At 42.5% G+C, this 19,032-nt stretch overlaps 1 protein-coding gene across 1 annotated transcript in view; it reads right to left on the bottom strand.

Annotated features, from left to right (window-relative positions):
- LARP4B (La ribonucleoprotein 4B) overlaps nucleotides 1-18,791 on the bottom strand; it is an 84,407-nt gene extending 65,616 nt beyond the window's left edge. Inside the window, exon 1 of the mRNA XM_052651363.1 lies at nucleotides 18,774-18,791. The gene's annotated coding sequence lies outside the window, so the exon portion shown is untranslated. The remainder of the gene's footprint in view (nucleotides 1-18,773) is intronic.
- Nucleotides 18,792-19,032: the final 241 nt, after the last annotated feature.

Genomic DNA, 19,032 nt, shown 5'->3' with positions numbered 1-19,032 from the left:
TGAGTTCTTCATACATTGCTGGTGGGAATTTAATAGCACACAGGCACTTGAGTGAACAGCTTCAAAATGTTTAATCCATTATGACTCTGCAACTGCACCTCTAAGTACATACCCAAGGGAACTGGCTTCCTCCTTCCTGGAGGCAGCCTGAGTCCCCTTCTCAACCCTTCCTCATTACCCACAGCTTCTCTGCTCTTTACAGCAACAATCACTGTGAGCTTCTCAAAGGTATCCATGTGTTTCTTCTTCTCATGAACAAGACATAACAGGACAATAAATCCCACCAACAATATGCTACAATTTACCCCAAAGAGATTTGCTCTGTCACTAACACTCTAACACTTGTTTTACTATCCTGTTGTCTAAATACTTTTTCTGTATTTGCAGCTAAGTATGCTAAAGTCTCTTCTGATGCCTGAACTGTGTGTGATTAAGAGGAACAAGTCAAGGAACAGAGCATGAGCAGAGAAGACGGCTGAGACAAGACGGTATCACACAGACGTGTGTTCTGAGGGCTCCAGCATGATGACAGGGACCATTCTATTAAAAAAAAAAGTAAGTATTCAACTAGGTAAGTAAACAATTTTACCTAAACATGGAAAATGGACTGTTAATAACTTCAGAGATTGTCTTCATTAAATAGTGTGTGATCCCCTTTGAGAATCGTAAAGTCAAAATCTGTTACTTTCCATGTCTACTATGCAGACCTTTGAACCTGATAAAACTCATTAGAAAAAATGAAAATGGTCAAAAAAAGCTCAATTAAATAATTAAAGCACAACCCTATAATTTTGGGACTGGAAGAACATGTGTTCAGGCTTCTCAGGTGGCTCAGTGATAAAAGAATCCGCCTGCCAAGCCAGGAGTTGCAGGAGACCCTGGTTTGGGAAGATCCCCTGGCAGGAGGGCCTGGCAACCCACTCCACTATTCTTGCCTGGGAAATCCCATGGACAGAGGAGCCTGGTGGGCTACAGTCTACGGGGTCACAAAGAGTCAGATAAGACTTAATTAAACAAAAACAAGAAAATAAAACACCACAATGGCAATTAGTTACTCACACATTTGCTTTGTGTTGCTGGCTGGGCTATTCTGTTTACCTCACAGCTGTCTGCATCACCCTGCTGCTGTTGCTTCTGCTAAGTCACTGCAATCTATCTGACTCTGTGCGACCCCATAGACAGCAGCCCACCAGGCTCTGCCATCCCTGAGATTCTCCAGGCAAGAACACTGGAGTGGGTTGCCATTTCCTTCTCCAATGCATGAAAGTGAAAAGTGAAAGTGAAGTTGCTCAGTCGTGTCCAACTCTTCGCCACCCCATGAACTGCAGCCTACCAGGCTCCTCTGTCCATGGGATTTTCCAGGCAAGAGTACTCTGCATCACATATAGGACCTAAAATGCACATTCCTGTCTCACTCCAGAATAACTTGTTAGTATCTTGGGGCAGATCAGCTACGTACCTTCCACAGCACATTACCAGATTATATACTTCACTGAATCTGCAGACCTGAATGGTGGGGATGTCTACAGAGCAACGGATGCGGCTTCCAGGAGGGCTGTTACTCTAACTTCTTGTTTTTTAAGACTCACTGTCTCTATGATGGTCCATTTTGTCCACGAAGTTGTCTTAATGATAAATGAAAGAGAGCAACCCAATCTCACCGTAGTAACTGTTTAATTACACTTTTAAATTCGCAGTCAGTATGGAAATATGTATGTCTAAACAGATGCTGCCAATAAAGTATGATTTTTTTAAATTTCCATTTATACATACCTACCTGTGCTTCTATCAAAAAAGAAAGTAGGAGGAAAAGGTAACTCATTCATAGTTTGACCTGGTTCTGCTCCTAGGGAAGGCATAAAATCAAACACAACATGCAAAAAGTTCTCAGCCAAGTAAGAGTGGGAAAGCATCTACATGAGATATATACCCTAAAAATTACATTAAAAACTTTTTATACAAAGTGCTTTCAATTGAGAACTTACCTAGATAATACTACACAAAAAAAATTTAAAAGGTCCCTTCAAGCTTTAAGGATTAAAGTTGGTTTATGAAATCTTACCCCAGAGTAGTCAATTACTTGAAAAGATTATTTTACTAGGTTATAAGGAATTCTAAATAAACTATTTGAAACAACCAAAACAATATGGAGTAGACTTAAAAATTCTTCTTGGGACTCCCCTGGTGGTCCAGTGGCTAAGACTCCATGCTCCCAATGCAGGGGTCCTGGGTTCAATCCCTGGTCAGGGCACTAGATCCCACACGCTGCAACTAAGAGACCAGGCACAGCCGAATAAATAAATAAATATTTTTAAAAATAAGAATTCTTCTCTTACTCTGCATGTGGTTGTAATGGTTGTTCTGTAAAATTCTGGTAAACGTGAGCGCGAAGGGGAACACATCCTTAGAGTTACAGCCTTCTGTCCCCCAGTGTAACTTCTTGCTTTTATCATGAGTTGCTTCTTTCCCAAGAGAAGAGTATCTCTTAAACCAGTCACACACTTTTTCACCAGAGGGAGAAGAAAATGGGAAGTGCAAGCTTTGTTAACTGACATCTTTCTGGACATGACCAGGAAGTGCTGAGGCCAAGCCGACACCCTGCGCAGGACACAAGGCAGCACCATCAGCCTAACACGGAGGGGCAAACACCCAGAATGACGTTCAGTTTCACAGCTGAAAGGTTAACGGTCCTGTGTTCAGCCTCTTGAGGATGAACTCTGACCACCATTTGTCTGCTGCTCAACTTGTTTTCACCAAGAACTACCTTCCAGGTTGAAAGTGAAGCCCCCCCCAGCACCAGGGGCCAGATGTGTAGGGTCTGGCCAGTAGTCTGCCAGGTGGAGATCTCCCCTAATCCTTTCCTGCCTCAGGGCCCTCACTTCCACCCCAAGTCCTTCTCACATCAGTCTGCTCAGCTGCTGCAAAGCCCCTTGCAGGTGAGCATCCACACCTCTGTCTCAAGCCACACACTCACTGTGCTGATGGAAAGCTCAATGTGTCTACACAGAGCAGGAAAAAACCACTACTGCTGACCTTCCATGTGTAGAACCACCTTCTATAAGTTATGTTTACCTTAGGGGACTGTGTATATGTAGTTTTGGTTTTTTAACTACAAAGCTTTAAGTACTTTCAATCTGAATATGTGATCATTGAACATAAGATTACTGAAACTCTCCACAAAAATCTTCACTTTCTCTCATTTACATTGGAAAACAAAAAAATGCTGATGGCCAAATACAGCATTTGGTACTAGTATACACTTGTACCAAAAGTCAGAATTAATACCACAAATCTTTCAAGAGACCCAGAAGTCCTCTTTAAAAATAAACTCCAGATTGTGCATTTCTTAACTCTTTTTCTAAGGGAAAAAGCCTCGATTCATCTCATCCTTCTAATGAATCTTGCTTTTCTCCAAGGACTGTCTATCACATTCTATTGTGCTTTCTAATTTATAATCGCATAACTGCAGTTTTTCAGTTGAAAAAACATAATACTCTTTCAATACAAGAGGAAGATTGAGGTAGGGTAAGCAGCTCAGAACTCAGCACTCTGAAGAGCTGCATGTACTTTGGAGCTCCTCCAACCCTGTGCTGCTCAAACTGGGACGCGCTGAAATCCCGGAGGGCACCGAAGAACCAGAACTAGAGGCGGCACGACTATTCCAAGTTCTGGAGTCATATATAAATTTAGTAATTAAAAAAAAAAAAAGACTACACTTCAGTGAAAGGGAAATATTCCACAACAACTATAATCTTACACAACTAACTCTCTCTCAAAAACTAGATCTCGAAAGTCAAGGCAAAGAACCCAAAAACATACAACCTGCATCTAAGTCAACTTTAAGAGACTTAATAAAAATGAGTTTTTCTCTGCAGTTTCTACAGTTAAATCATACACTTGCACTAATGAGCACAAGTGCTTTGCACAAACTATGGGACAAACTGAACTGGCTTCTGTAAGCAAACAACCCAGCCCGGAGGAGGACGAGGACAGAGCTAAGGGAGGGAGCAGCGCACCAGCCCCACACTCTGCTACCCACAGGCAGCTGCTTTCACAGGAGAGCGTCACCTGGAGCCTTCACCTCGTTAGGCATTCTGCCCTCAGCTTCTCCACACTTCAGTTACCACCATACGTTAAATTTCAGTGCATCTAAGCAAGTATCTGGGGAACATTTTTTGACTTATGGATTCCTCATTTTTTAAATCAACTGTTTAAAAAATCAATCCTCATATAAAACAACTAAAAACTGACACTCCCCCAGTCTCAAGGAAATACACTACCTCATCTACCCCACTGCTCTAACCAGAAACCTGCAAGTAAATTTTTAATCTTTCTCTCATATAAGCTTATCCTTCCTCACCTCCACTGTCACTAAACTGTTCCAATAACTATCATCTCTGAATGTAACCACAACTCTAACCTTCTAGGTTTCCCCCAATCCCACCAATCCTTGTGCAGAATGATGCTCCCGAAGGAGTTGCTCTCTCACCCTCAGCGTGCACCTGCCACGCCATGCACTGTGATACCTGGAACCAACCAGGTAGGCCGGCTGGACTGTTACCCCCATCCTCTGCACAAAGCCTGAGTTGCAAACCCTCTACAACACAGCAAGGCAGCCGCCTCTCCATTACAGGAGGGCAGGCAAGTGTCTCCCTTCTTGACTCCTGCTCTCCTGATACAATACCCAGCAGAGTAGAATCCAGGAAAATATGCTTAATCATTTTCATTTTCACCCACTAAACATGTGGGAGGAAACTCCTTGTAGTTAAAACATAAAGTGCAAAAACTAAGATGATTCCAAGTGAAAGCTTCTGTTGCTGCATATTCCAGATGATGTGTTAATGTGGGAAAACACAACCTTCTTAGACAATGGTAAAACTACTGAGTTCACTTTAATTTTTAGATACTCTCTAGGCTTTGTGAATGGGTGTGTGTGTTGTTGTTCAGTCACTAAGTCGTGTCTAACTCCCTGCAACCCCATGGACTGCAGCAGGCCAGGCTTCCCTGTCCTTCACCATCTCCCACAGTTTGCTCAGATTCATGTCCACTGAGTCAGTGATGCCATCCAATCATGTCATTCTCTGTCACCGCCTTCTCCTCCTGCCCTCAATCTTTCCAAGCTTCAGGGTCTTTTCCAATGAGTCAGCTCTCTGCATCAGGTGGCCAAAGTACTGGAGCTTCAGCTTCAGTCCTTCCAGTGAATATTCAGGACTGATTTCCTTTAAGATTGACTGGTTTCATCTCCTTGCAGTCCAAGGGACTTTCAAGAGCGTTCTCCAGCACCATAATTCAAAAGCACTCACCCTTCTTTATGGTCCAACTCTCACATCCATACAAGACTACTAGAAAAACTATAGCTTTGACTATACAGACCTTTGTGGGCAAAAGTGATGTCTTTGCTTTTTAATTTCCTGTCTAGGTTTTCATAGTTTTTCTTCCAAGAAGCAAGTGTCTTTTAATTTTATGGCCACAGTCACTGTGGTGATTCTAGAGCCCAAGAAAAGAAAATCTGTCACTGCTTCCACTCTTTCCCCATTTTTTTGCTGTGATGAAGTGATGAGAATGGATGCCATCACCTTCAGTTCAGTTCAGTTCAGTTGCTCAGTTGAGTCCAACTCTTTGTGAGCCCATGAACCACAGCACACCAGGCCTCCCTGTCCATCACCAACTCCCAGAGTTTATTTAAACTCATGTCCATTGAGTCGGTGATGCCATCCAACCATTTCATCCTCTGTCGTCCCCTTCTCCTCCTGCCCTCAATCTTTCCCAGCATCAGGGTCTTTTCCAGTGAGTCAGTTCTTTCCATCAGGTGACCAAAGTATTAGAGCTTCAGCATCAGTCCTTCCAATGAATATTCAGGACTGATTTCCTTTAAGATGGACTGGTTGAATCTCCTTGCAGTCCAAGGGACTCTCAGGAGTCTTCTCCAACAACACAGTTCAAAAGCATCAATTATTCAGCACTCAGCTTTCTTTATAGTCCAACTCTCACATCCATACATGACTACTGGGAAAACCATAGCTTTGACTAGATGGACCTTTGTTGGCAAAGTGATGTCTCTGCTTTTTAATATGCTGTCTAGGTTGGTCATAACTTTCCTTCCAAGGAGTAAGCGTCTTTTAATTTCATGGCTGTAGTCACCATCAGCAGTGATTTTGGAGCCCCAAAAAATAAAGTCATCACCCTAGTTTTTTGTATGTTGAATTTTAAGCCAGCTTTTTTACTACTCTCATCTTCAACAAGAGGCTCTTTAGTTCCTCCGCACTTTCTGCCATTAGAGTGGTATCATCTACCTTGTGACCATCCAGCCTGGCATTTCACATGATGTTCTCTGCATTTAAATTAAATGAACAGGGTGACAATATTCAGCCTTGTCATACTCCTTTCCAAATTTTGAACTAGTCCATTGTTCCATGTCCAGTTTTACTTGTTGCTTCTTGACCCGCATATAGGCTTCTCAGGAGACAGGTAAGGTGGTCTGGTATTCCCATCTTTTTAAGAATTTTCCACAGTTTGTTGTGATCTACACAGTCAAAGGCCTTACTATAGTCAATGAAGCAAAAGGAGATTTTTTCCTGGAATTCCCTTGCTTTATCTATGATCCAACAGATGTAGGCAACTTGATCTCTGGTTCCTCTGCCTTTTCTAAACCCGTCTGTACATCTGGAAGTTCTCTAAAGCCTAGCTTGAAGGATTTTGAGCATAACCGTACTAGCATGTGAAATGAGTACAACTGTATGGTAGTCTGAATATTCTTTGGCGTTGTCCTCCTTTGGGACTGGAATGAAAACTGACCTTTTCTAGTCCTGTGGCCATGGCTGAGTTTCCCCCAATTTGCTGACATATTGAGTGCAACACTTTAACAGCATTATCTTTTAGAATTTTAAATAGCTCAGCTGGAATTCCATCACCTCCACTAGCTTTGTTCATAGTAATACTTCTTAAGGCCCACTTGACTTCACGCTCTAGGATGTCTGGTTCTAGGTGAGTGACCACACCAGTGTGGTTTATCCAGGTCATTGACACCTTTCTTTGTATAGTTTTTCCCTGTATTCTTGCCACCTCTTCTTAACCTCCTCTCCTTCTCTTAGGTCCTTACAGTTTCTGTCGTTTATTGTGTCCATCCTTGCATGAAATTGGTATCTCCAATTTTCTTGAACAAATTTCTCGTCTTTCTCATTCTGTTGTTACATTTCTGTGTGTATATTTGTGTGTTTGTGTATGCATACATGTAAGTATGCACTTGGGGTCTGAACATAGGAAGAGTTAAATGCAAAATGATAGTGATAGTAAAAAAGTCCATTTAATTCTCAAAATAACAACTCACAGAAGAAGTTCCTAGGTGGTAAACACACAAGATCTACTATTAGTATTAAAAGTAGAAGTAAAAGATCCTTTTGAAAATACGCTGAAAGTCATGAGTCCTTGCACTGGAAGAAGTGGATGGAGACCGGAAACATTAACCACCAACCCAGGAGCCTGCGGATTCTCTGCATGCAAGTCCACCTGCGCCGCCCAGCAGGGCATGGGAGGAGGATGGAGCAGCGGGGACTCCGCTCCGCAGGGCTGATTTTACCTCCCGAGCGTCTTTAGGGCACATCAGCACAGGGCACGTGCTCAAACAAGTGGCAGTGAGTCAAGCACTGGCCCCAGGGAGCTATGAAACACAGAAGTCTCCCACTTTGCCAAAGTTCACTTGTACAAAGGGCCTATATCAGTCCTGTTTTCGCTAACCAAGAGATCTGAAGACAATTTCTGCCTTTGTAAAAACCAAAACCAGCTTTCTGAGTCTGTTTTACAGCAAAGCTATAGAAGCAGCGCTCACTTGAGCAGTGAGCAACCCCTCCAAGCTCCTTCCTCGGGACATGAGACTCAGCATCCGGCCAACAACTGGCTGTGAGCAGTGTCTCCACCTATTCTGTGCTTCTCTGAACAAGATGCATCCTAAGATAACTGCTTCTTTATTTTGGCTTATGGAAGGTTTCACTTCCAGACAGGACAGCGGGAGAACCTGTGCAACACTACTCAGAAAGTAACAGTCACAGAGTCCAAGCACACTCTAACCACCAGCCTCAGAGATGGTGTTACAACTGAACACACTCATGTTAGTCAAAAGGACAACAAATCGGTTAATATTAAAATACGTCAAATAACCCCTAACAGGCAGCTCTCCTTGAAAAAGTGATACCATGTTTGAAAAAAAAAATTTACATTCCACAGCTATGAATTTTAAAAAATATAGTACTTTGGATAATCTTTCAATCTGATATTCCAACAGGATCACAAGTCCTAGCCCACTTAGGATAATACTCTAACAGACAACAAAATAAGTAACATCACAATAAAAGTTCCAAGCAACTAGGAGAACCAGAATCAGCTCCAATAATTCTGAATTACTGCTCAGCAAGGTAAATAACCTTCTCTCAGTTTTGTCTTGTGGGCTCCCACGATGTCAACAATCATCACTATAAAACTACCATTAAAACTTTCTAGTTAAAGCCAGCATTTCTGATGCTTAGCTATGTTGTGTTTACAGCTCTCAAATCTACCAGGTTACTAGACCTAAGACACCTTTATGCAAGACACCCATGCTTTGAGCACTATTTGCAGTGGATTTGGAAGAAGTCAGGCAAACCCTATTTTCTGCTCTTCTCCCATTGTGTGGTATAAGGCACCTGTCTCCAGGCCTCAGTTTCCCAAGCGGCAAGGCAGGTGCTCCAAAGAACAAATGGGGGGAAGAGCCGGGGCTCTGGGTCCAAGTCACAGCCTGGTCCTCTGTGGAAGAGGGCCCAGCTGGCTGCACTCAGGCCTCCAGTCCAGAACACTGCAGGCTGCAAAGGCACATATTTTAGCAAAGATGGCTGCGGAGGAGCCAGACTGAAGGCCTGAGTAGTGCTCAGAGCTCAGGGCAGATCCCTGTTTGCACAGAAACAGACAGGCGGTGGGTGTAAACAGATGGACACCGGTTCCAAAGCCTGAAGGCCAAGGCCTGCACCAGGCATGGATGTTAAGGTCTGAACGCTTCAGGAAGGAGACCACGGAATTTAAATGAATTTCACTTAGGCTAGTTCTCAAAGATGAGTCTGAATATACAATACAAACTAGAAGACTTGTTAGCGCATTGCTAACAGGAAGGATTTTAAATGGATTAAAGCTAATAGGTTAAACTATCTAAAATGACAAAGAAAACCCTTTATTTTCCTGGAATATATACATTAATTCAATGTTTTAAAAAGCACAGTTCAATGGCTGCTTTACAAATATGCTTTAAAAACAAAACAATAAAATATTGACTGGGGCTTCCTTGGTGGTCCAGTGCTAAGACTCTGCGCTCCCAATGCAGGGAGTCCAGGTTCAATCCCTGGTCAGGGAACTAGATCCCACAACTAAGAGCTCACATGCTACAACTGAAAGATCCCACGTGCCACAATTAACACTTGGCACAGCCAAACAAATGCATTTTTTTTTAATGTTAACTAAAGATTCTATAGGGTACGTAAAATTAACGCTTTTACCAATTCAATTTTTCTTTTAAAATTCCTCTGTTCGAGTATAAACTGAAAAGTATCCCACTGAGTTCTATACTAGTGCCAAGGAGAACATAGCTTAGAGAGACCAGAGTCACAGCCCTCACTCTGCCACTAGCCAATCATCTGTACTTCCAATTAATTTTACTTCTGTGGGCTTCTGTCTCTGAATCTTTAGAGCTCTAACATCCTAAGAAAATAACCACAATACTACGCTTTTTTTCTTTTGGAAGTTGTTTACAGAAGCTATTATCAAATCTCAGTTAATAAAATAATGTAGACCGAAACGCACAATCTCAGAAAATGACTTACTTCAAAGTGTTATTTCATCCACACCAAACATTACATGAATAGTTAAAAAGGATTAAAGCTCCCCCTCGGTCTCGTAATTACAGGCAGGTAACAATGGCATTAATAAAAAACAAACTACTCCATGTAACTGAATTAAGGCTGCTTTATGCGTATTGGTAATTATTAAACATTTGCTACAGACACTTGCTCCTTGGAAGGAAAGCTATGACAAACCTAGACAGCATATTAAGAACCAGAGACATCACTTTGCCCACAAAGGTTCACAGAGTCAAAGATATGATTTTTCCAGTAGTCATGTACAGATATGAGAATTAGACCATAAAGAAGGCTGAGCACCAAAGAACTGATGTTTTCAAATTGTTGTGCTGACGACGAAAGACTCTTAAGGGTCCCTGGGACTGCAAGGAAATCAAACCAAACAATCCTAAAGGAAATCAACCCTGAATATGCATTGGAAGGACTGATGCTGAAGCTCCAATACTGTGACCACCTGATCTGAAGAGCCAACTCACTGCAAAAAATCCTGATGCTGGGAGAGACTGAAGGCAAGAAAAGGGGGGTGGCAGAGGACAAGACGCATCACCGACTCAATGGACATGAACTTGAACAAGCTCTGGGGGGCAGCGGAGGACAGGGAAGCCTGGCGTGCTGCCGTCCGTGGGGTCACAAAGAGCCAGACACGACATAGCGACTGAATAGCAATACTTATTCTTTACCAGTTATCAATAAGCCTAACCACACTCCACCCCAAACTGTAAACTGGCTAGCTAGCTCAGGAGTCTCTCCCAATCCACAGTTTGCGTTCCACGCTTTTGGTTACCCAGGGTCAACTGCGGTCCAGAAACAGCAAATGGAAAATCCCAGGAAAACAATGCATAAGTTTTCAATGGTGCACGTCTGCAGAGCACGACCTGATCTTTCTTGCATGGTACCCGATCCTGCACTGACCCGCCCGGACGTGACTCATACCTATGTGCAGCGTACCCCGCCTGTTAGTCACTCTGCTGCCAGCTGGTCATCAGATCAACTATCACAGTGTGACAGCGCTGGAGTTCAAGGGACTCTTATTTAATAACTGCCCCAAAGGGCAATGGCTGCATGGCATCATCGACTCAATGCACATGAGTTTGAAGAGCTTGTGAGAAATGATGAAGGACAGGGAAGCCTGGCATGCAATCCATGGGGTCACAAAGAGTCAGATACAACTAAGCAACTGCACAACAACCAAAGTGCAAGAGTCATGATGCTGGCAATTGAGATATGCCAAAGAGAAGCTGTAAAGTGCTTTTAGTGAAAAGCTAAAAGTTTCTGACCTAGTAAAGAAAAAAAACATTGTATGCTGAGGTTAATATCTACAGTATGAACACTGTGGAACTGTGAAGGAAAAAGAAATTTGTGCTAGTTTTTCTGTTGTACCTCAAAGTGCAAAAGTTATAGCCACGGTGCTTGAAAAATGACTAGCAAAGATGGAAAAGGGATTAAATTTGTATAAAGCATTTTGAGATCACACTCACATAATTTTATTTTGGTATATGGTTATAATTGTCATATTTTTATTAATTATTGTTAATCTCTTACTGTGCCTCATCTGTAAATTAAACTTTACCCTAGGTATGTACTTATAGGAAAAAATAGTATATATATGGGTTATGGCATTACTCACAGCTTTAGGTATCCACCAGGGGTCTTTGAAAGTGTTCCCCACAGACAAGGGGGCATCACTATAATGTGATTTGTGGCCATACAGTGACTTGGGGAAAACACTTGACCTATACTGTTTTTATCTTGTGATTTCATGAAACACTTTAGGTTAAAAGATTAAAAACCTCCACAATAAAAAACCATACTCTTGATATTCTAAACGTCAAAGGAACAGTATGCTAAGAGTGTCCATGACAGAAAATACCAAACATCATGGTCATTCAGGGTAAGGAAGTCCAAAAGGGAGGAGATATCTGTATACATATGGCTGACTCATTCGACTATACAGTAGAAACTAGCACAACATTGTACAGTTGGACATTGGACAACTGAACAACACTGCATAGTCCACTGTCCACAGACTGTACAACACTGTAGAGTCCATGGAATTGTCCAGGCCAGAACACTGGAATGGGTACCTTTTCCCTTCTCCAGGGGATGTTCCCAATCAGGGAGCAAACCCAGGTCTCCCGCATTGTAGGCAGATTCTTTACCAGCTGAGCCACAAAGGAAGCCCTGTAAAGCAACCATACTCCAATAAAAATTAATCTAAAAAAATAAAGTTATGTCATTTAGGATCCCAACGCACTCTTTTGCAGGGAAACATCTCACTCTTAACTGGAAGTTTCTCCAGGTCACAGGCTTTCAAATTCTGTGTGCCTGAATGCTTCTGTAGTTTTATTTGATGATCCTATTTTCTACTTCTGGTCCTTTCATGATTAGGTTAACTCTCCTGCACTGAGGCCTGAAAGATAATGATTCCAGCAGAATGTAGGAAAACTCATCACCGTATACAAGGAAATGGGAAGAGCAATGAAAAACTAAGAGCCACACGCACAGGGAGCAAGAATTAGGAGCTGCTTCACTTACCGCATCTTTCCTTCTTCACTGACTGCCCTTCCCCTCCCTAGATGTTTAAGGTGTGAAGAAGCAAATATTGCTGATTCATAGTTACTCATTTGTGCAACAGTCGGTACTCCAAGTGACCTATGAAGGGAAACTGGAAATAGCATTCTAGTCTGACAGGAAGTATCACTTGAGATACAGATATGAACTCAAATGAAATAAGGACCTTACAACAGTACCAGGGAAAGTTTACCCCAGAGTTTCCACACTGAGCTTCTGCACTAAATGACAATCAGCTGCTTAAATCTTTTCACCTTCTAAAAAGTACAAGCAAAAATAAAATACTTTTGCCTTGTCCAGATGTTTAAAAAGCAACTCTCTTCACAAGGACTTCAAGTCCGCTTTTAAAGGTTGCTGGCATTCCCTGACCATGGGAGCTGTGAGAAGCTAGCCTGCAATGGATTACAGTACATGCTACCTGCACTGTTTTTAACATACACACACACAAACACACACATACACAAAGGTGACCCTTCACAACACAGGCTTGAACTATTCAGATCCACTTTTACATGGATTTTTTTTTCAATAAATGTACACTACAGTACTGCATGACCCAAGGTTGGTTGAGTCCACAGAAGTGGAACCACAGATACAGAGAACCAACCGGAAAGTTCTACTCCGATTTTCAACTGCACAGAGGACTGGTGCCCAAGCCCTGTGTTGTCCAAGGGTCAACTGTACATCGCAAGACATTATACAGATGGTAAAATCTCAACAACAAAATACAGAGACATACGCAATCAACAAATAAATAAAAATGTTCAGAAACTATAAAGTACTTAGAGAAGAGGTTTTAAAGGGCTTGATCATTTAAAAAAATATTTGAAAAGGTAATGTTTAATATACTAAGAAAGAAATAACCACTACTAAAGCAACTTGTAAATCTATATCCAATTGGTCACTATGCTTTTAATCACTGCATTTTCAAGCCTGACAATAAAACAAAGCTTTTTGAAATCCGAAAACAAAATGTTCTCGTTTTTCAGAGATGTTTCTAAAAAAGGAATCTGTTAATTAGTCTGCATTAATAAAAGCTGAAATAACAAATATACTTCAAACAAGTGAGAAATGCTAGCAGACTTAAGGCATATTTTTAAAGTATCTTTTACACACACACGATTATCTGCAATACAAGTGAAAGGGATTCTAAGCAACGTATCCTTCATTTAGACCAGGGCTTGGACTGTTCCACTGTGATAAACACAAGTGAAAGCAAGAGGGCTTGCCACCCTAGGGCTAAGTAATACCAGTCTATGTGCAGCCATCCCTCCTTGTGGACACAACTCTCAGTAAAGCAGGACCACTTAAAAGAGGCAATCCTGATCACACAATTCTCCAGTTTAAAGCCCCCGACTGTGCCCCACTGTTCTTAGGAGAGAGCGCACAGTTCTCACCCATGCCAGGAGCTCCAGACACCCAGGGCCCCCTGCTGCCTCACTCACCTCCGGCTGGGTGGGGGTGGGGCCAGCCTCTCCAAAGGAGTTCTGAGCTCAGCCTCTGCACCCTTATGCTCTGCCCGGAAGGCCCCTCCCCACCTTCATCGTTCGAAGCAACATGACGACCTCCTGGCACAACATGACTGACTGTCTCTCTGCCTCACAGTGAGGACTGCTTATCCCTTTTTGTTCACCAGTACAACCGTGGTATTTACTCATCAATTATTTAGTGAACACCATGTTCTAAGGTCTGGGTTCACAGCAATGAACAGAAGAGACACAAACCTTCGACTGCAGAGTTTACATTCAAGTACAAGAAGACATAAGGTACATGGAATACAGAAATTACAAGGCATATTATAACGAGGTACTAAGTGGTACAAACAAAAATAAAGCAGGAAAGGGGGATGAAGGGTATTTGCCACCCTCCATGCAAAATACACTTGACTGTCCTGATGGGGCTGCTCAAGGAAATGTGCGGTGCAGAGTCCTCAACAAGATTCACGTACAAAAGCTTCAAGAGTCCAAATGCAGGTCTATTTCACTTCAAGTAAAACAATTCACAGTATTACTTCCTTCTAGACCACAAGCCTTAGAGAAAAGCTCCAGTATCATTCATCTTTGTACTGCTAATGTCTGTTTGATCAAAGAAGGAATGAATGAAGCCTTTCCTCTCAGCAGTCCTGCTTTGCATCAGGTCCTAAAGCAACGATTCTCAATAGAGAATAAAAAATGGAAAAATCCACTCAGGTTTAAAAATACATTTTCCTTATTGTAACTGCTTTGTTTTTGGCTGATATAATTTAAAGCAAAATAAAGAAAGAAATTTGTTCTCAAAAGGTGCACATTTTTAAAGACTGAGACAGAATATTCTCAAGAGATCACCTAGTTAAATCATTCCACCTACAATACTGTATGCATTGCATATAGCTATCAAGTCTGTTAACATTTTGTTAAGTATGATGTTTTATGCATTTTCTATTGAATTATTTTCGAGTAAAGATTTTCCTGTTTGTTCATGAAAGCATGCAAAAAATTCTAAAACTGAAGTAGAAAGTGTTTTATACCTCCAGTAAAACAAAGTTTACAACATCTGTAGTGTATGTGGTCCTGGGCTGGGCAGAGGTTAGGGACATAAAAGTATCTCGCCCACAAGGAGCTTATGTTAATTAATCAGTGCAATGCCTGGCAGTGCTACGGAAACACAAAAGTGCTCAGCACAACCTTAAAAATTAAAGCAAGGATTCCTGAAATACCTTTATAAAAATGGGTTAAGGAGCGAAGTTAAAAAAAAAAAAAAAAAAAGGCCTTCAACGTCAGGCAAAGAAACTACAGACAGCAAAGACAACACCAAGGTTTGGGGGAAAGGCTGTGGTCAGCACAGGCCAGCAAGGGTGGTCCAGCCGGCAAGGAGACAGCAGAGGTGGCAAGGCCCCTGGGTACATCTTAGCTAAGTGGGGGGCAGTCACTGAGGAGTTTTCAAAAAGGCCTTCAAAGCTTCAGGATATGCCTTTAAAGCAATCTCTGGCTACAGCGTGACAAAAATGGTGTGTGCAAATAAAAACAAGCATTTTATTTTTATCCCACAAATAAATACCACCCTAATTTACCAGTTTTTGAGCCAAAACTTTGGATGTCATATATCATAAAGAACATTTTCAGTGAAGACTTGACTGAATTTAAGTTAAGTAGGAAGTGCTCTCCATGTTACAGAATGCACTCTGTGGCCCAGGTCTCGCTACAGCAGGGAAGCAGGGCTGACACTTAAGAGGGAACCAGACCATGACAGAAGGCATAACAGGCACCACTCACTTGCAACCCTTCTTGAGTACAAAGGTGCCACGACAGCCTCACTAGAAAATATGGCCAAAGAGTTTATAAAGGCACTGAAGTGACAAAAGGTATGGGGCTCTGTGGGTGAGGAGTGAGAAGGAAGGAGAAACAAGCTGAGTCAATCATTTTGCCTGATCATAAGGAAGACATTTACACATGAGAAAAATAAAAGTGTTAGAACATGAAGAAAAAAACACTTCCATGTTGGAATTATTCTCCCCCTTTTAGAAAGAGAACCTAATGGTTATCCACAATTCCACATTCTAATTAAAAAATTCATTTTGTAATCAAGATAACTGCAGGAGTAGAGTAGCTTCAAACATATCACAAGTGCAACAATTAGGAGCAAAAAGCTCAAACTGAACTAAATTAAAATCTGGTCTGGGGAGTCTAACCCTCTCAGAAGGCTGTGCCTCCTTTACTGTGCTCTAAAATTAGCTCTTACAGAAAAAGGAGAACTCTTTACAGGAATAAAGTTTTACAAAAACAGCATAAGTGACACAACCCTGCATCAGTGTCTGTTTAACAATTACTTTTAATAAACACAACTTTACTGCTTATTTTCTTCTCTTCATTAGAAAAGTTGAATCAATGGTCTCATAGGAGGAATCACAATCTATGTAATTTTCTTGCATTTACCAATCTGAAAAAAAATCCTTAAATATGAGAGAACTCTGCAACAGAGAACAAGCATGAAACCCAATTTGAAACTTGTGCCTTACACATTAGGATGAAAGCAAATGAGATTTAAATATATATACAGAGCTTTCTGCAACCTCAAGGAACCATCATAAAGATAACACAAGTTATTTAAATTAGAAGACCTAGATTATAATCCTAGTTTTCACTATAGGCAGTATTAACTCCAGCAGGACACTGAAATAACAGTGAAAGGAGTTTGTCGGCCACTTCTTGGTGGGTAACATCAACTGCAGCTCTATCACTGTAAAAACCTGTAAGATTGTTGAAATCTATGTAGAGTAGTGGGGCTACTTTAAGGCATTATCGTTATTACCATTAAAAATATCATGTTCCCATCTTGCACTTCACTATGTATTTTAGAATTACTTTACAATATATGAAGGCTGCTTCATTAAAAACCAGTGATAACACTTCTTTCCACAGATTTTAAACATGCATTCATGAAAAGTTGTGCTTATCTGTGAAAACCGTATTAGTATGAATACATTCTCCAAACCTCAATTTTTTAGAAGTACAATCCCTAGGAACATTAAATAAAATCAAAATTTTCCCTAAAGGCGCTGCCATTTAATTCCAGCTATTCTTCAACAACACACATAAAAATGAATGCCAAGAAATTTCTGTACTCAAATTATCATCCATTCTCCCTGGCTATTACTCAAATATAGTATAACTCCTTTCTCCAAATAAACATCCTGTCCTCAGAACTTGCTTTCTCTGCCCAAATGCATGTGATAAACTAAAAAACAAAAAATTGTGTTAATAAAATTGACAGTCACCAGAAGAATACTGACAACAGTAATAAACACCATTTCCAAATTCTAAGTAAGAACTTAACAATACAACAAAATATTAAAAACAACCAACATCAACATGTTACAAATAGCCCTATGAAGCTGTTATTACTATCCCTCTTTCAGATAAGAAAGTGAAGCACCCAGAGGGTAATTTCTAATCAATAAGAAACCGTGTCTACCTCTCTTCACACGCCCACTGTTTTCACCTTAAAAAGTAAACTCATATCAACTTTTCAAAATACAGGATGAAATTTACTTCTAAGTGTAAGTTTCGAACCGAAGTACACAAATCAAATGTATGGTTTATAAATAAACTTGCTAACCTGATGCCTTTGAGAAAGTATTCCACCGTAGCAACTCAAGCAAAGTTCTATCAAGCGGTTTCATATAGCCTGATTACAAAACGGCCTTGCAGAATATTAAATACAGAGAAAGACTGACAAGCCACAACCATTTCAATTTCTGTAAACTACCCCGACGGTAAATTAGAAGGAGCCAGGTAGGTGGGAAAGTATGCAAATTGCACACTGCACATACTGACCTCCACAGAAATGAACATCCCTCTTTCCCACTGTGGTCTTTGCAAACTACAACTCAGAGCCTATTTCAAAAGCATTTTTATATACTTAAAATAAGAGACCAGATAATTATCACAAGAAAAACTTTCAAAGGGAGAAATAACTTGAATGCTTATAACATTCGTCTTCACGTTGGTATTATCTATTTTAAAAACCCTGACAGAAACTCATTTCCCTGCACAGTTCAGGGAAATCTTTGCGTTCCTTCAGTTCTCCAAAACTTGAAGCTTCCACTTAGCATTTAGGGCAAGTTACAGCGCAGCCAAGCAGAGGGTCTCGAACGCACAGGATAGCTACCCTACAGGAAATCTTCTCAAGTTTCAACTCAGCTTAAATTAAAGACCATTTTACGTAGAAATGAGGGGGAAAACAAGATGACCTGCACGGAAAGCTGCAATACAAAATTACAGTGAAGTCTGAACAAGTCTTAAGTTTTACGTTCTGATTGGACACGGCTGAGAAGCAGGTGGTGAGAGACTCCCGACCTGCCCCTTCCTCGAGCACAGGGCATCTTTAGAATTTTTTCCCATTTCTTCCAGACTGTGCGTGTGCTCAAGCCTCTCAGAGGAGAGTGGGCGCGTCCCAAGTACACCCAAAGCAACAGGATTCCACTTCCTGGTCCGAGGGACCCGGGCCCTCCCCGCCCGCGATCCCGGGCCCGGGCGGAGGGCAGGGCGAGGCCGCCGCAGTGCGGGCTGGACGGCTGCGCTGCCCGGACCCTGCCCCGGCTCCCAAGACCTCAGCACGGCCCTGCCCGGACCCAGCCCTGCCCGCCGCACCGACTCGGCCCCGGCGCGCACCCAGGCCCCTCGGCCCGCGCCCCGGCCCGGCTGCGCCAGCCCGGCCCTGCCCGGCCGCGTCCTCCGGGAAGATGGCGGCCCGTGACAGGCGGGCGCGGCTCGGGTCCGAGGCGGCGGCCGAGCGTGGCGCGGCGGGAGCGTGAGCGGGGAAGAGCGGCCCGCCCGCCGCCGCGCTCACCTGTCAGCGCCGCCAGCGCCGCCGCCGCCGCCGCCGCCCGGCCGCCGACCGCCGCAGCCCCGGTGCCCGGCGACCGCGCCACACGCGGACGGGCTCTGAGGGAGGGGCGGGAGCAGGGGCGCGGCCGGCCCGGACGAGCGGCGGTGGTCCGAGCGGCGCGGGCTGACGGCGGGACAGCAGCGGCTCCTTCCCGTTTCAGGCCGAAAGGGTCTCAACCTCGCGACTCCAGCGCCCCAACGCTCCTTCCCGTTCGCATGAG

Source organism: Budorcas taxicolor, chromosome 13 (genome assembly GCF_023091745.1).
Source record: "Budorcas taxicolor isolate Tak-1 chromosome 13, Takin1.1, whole genome shotgun sequence".
NCBI classification, from domain to species: Eukaryota; Metazoa; Chordata; class Mammalia; order Artiodactyla; family Bovidae; genus Budorcas; species Budorcas taxicolor.
Note: the sequence above shows the minus strand (reverse complement) of the source record. Positions and strands in the feature narration are given on the sequence as shown.